The sequence below is a fragment of the Octopus bimaculoides genome, chromosome 1 (genome assembly GCF_001194135.2).
Source record: "Octopus bimaculoides isolate UCB-OBI-ISO-001 chromosome 1, ASM119413v2, whole genome shotgun sequence".
Lineage (NCBI taxonomy): Eukaryota > Metazoa > Mollusca > Cephalopoda > Octopoda > Octopodidae > Octopus > Octopus bimaculoides.
The window spans coordinates 137,773,876-137,775,437 of NC_068981.1; positions in this window are offsets into that span (position 1 = coordinate 137,773,876).

The window sequence follows — 1,562 nt, forward strand, 5'->3', positions numbered from 1 at the left end:
ATCTTCCAATGAGTGAGAGAGTGAGAGATGGGAGGATATTTGTATGAAGAAGCCTATGATTGGGATTTGTTTTTTATCTTTTGTTTTCTATCACATTAGCTGTTTCATATTTTCCTGTATAAAAGCTATCAGTAATAATATTTATCCAAAACACGAAAATTAAAAATTTACGACAAACGGCCAGAAGCCTGTTAGACTGTGAATAATCTGCTGTGCAACAATAACAAGTCAAATGTAAACATTCTATTACTTAGGACAGACAAACACCAGACTTTATCGCTGGCTGAACATACGTCAGCAACGAGAAATCATTACAATTTATATCATGAACCAGTGAGGGTCTCTCTATACGCTAGCTCTATTTGCTAAAAATAGCAGCCAAATCTTCATGAAATCACACAGCCTACTACATTAAGAAAAGGGAAGGAGCATACTAGGTAATGTAGTCATAGATAAAGGATAGTGTTGACTAGGATTAAAGGAAGGAATAGTCATCTTTGCCATGCCTCTGGTTGTAGGTCTGTTCCTTCTGCGCTGATTATCTGGGGCTGAACATCAGCGACAAAAGCCATATTATATCACAAAATACAGAATAAAACTTGATATAAAATTACTAATCGATAACACAATGATTAAAATGACTGAACAAGCCAACAAAACAGAAAAAGTATATATGGAATCAATTTTAATAGTAACAATTCCCCGCAAAACATTAACATAACACATTGGTAGCATATCATAATATCGAACTAATATCCTATTTCAAGCAACAGATCATTTCACCGCCGCTGAGGAAAAAAAAACAACAGAATCCAGCGGTGACATCGTTTATAGACTGGTGATAACGAAGAGAAACTGATAGCTGCGTGCCTAGAATTCTGTTCCAAATGCTTCATACAGGCTATATTGTATAAAGCGAAAGTAACAGAAGCTATCAAAATGGAACGCATTTAACAGAATTCACATTTAAAAGTAAGAATACCTAGCATTCTCAGTCCCTTTTCACACACAAACAATAACATCGACTCATCTTCTTTGTCCAGGTATGTCTGGAAACTAAAGTAGAACAGAACTAAAAATATTTCCAAATCCTGGTTTCGCTATAGTTGAAATAGACGCTCCATATTCTAATTGATACGAAAGCTGAAACCTATTTCTCAGTTAGAACTATATCCCGTAGGGACTCCCTCAGCATGTTGAATATAAAACAGGAAGTAAATAACAAAAAAGTAGATACAAATATAAATATACGTTAAATCACCACTTCCAGCAACAGATGGGGTAACTGCACTACCACACGCTTACCAGCAATACATCAACTTAGATATATATTTAATTATAACAGTACTTTTTTCCTGTAAAACTTTGTCTACCTACAAAATCTTATATCAGAGACAATCTTTTTGATAATTTCTGAAGAGACACCGCCATTCCTACTGAAAGCACATGGGAAGTTTATTCTGCTATATTCTTAAAACTAGCATTTTACCAATGACTAAGTTTGTGAGTGTGTATATATATATATATATATATGTATATATATATATATATATATATATATA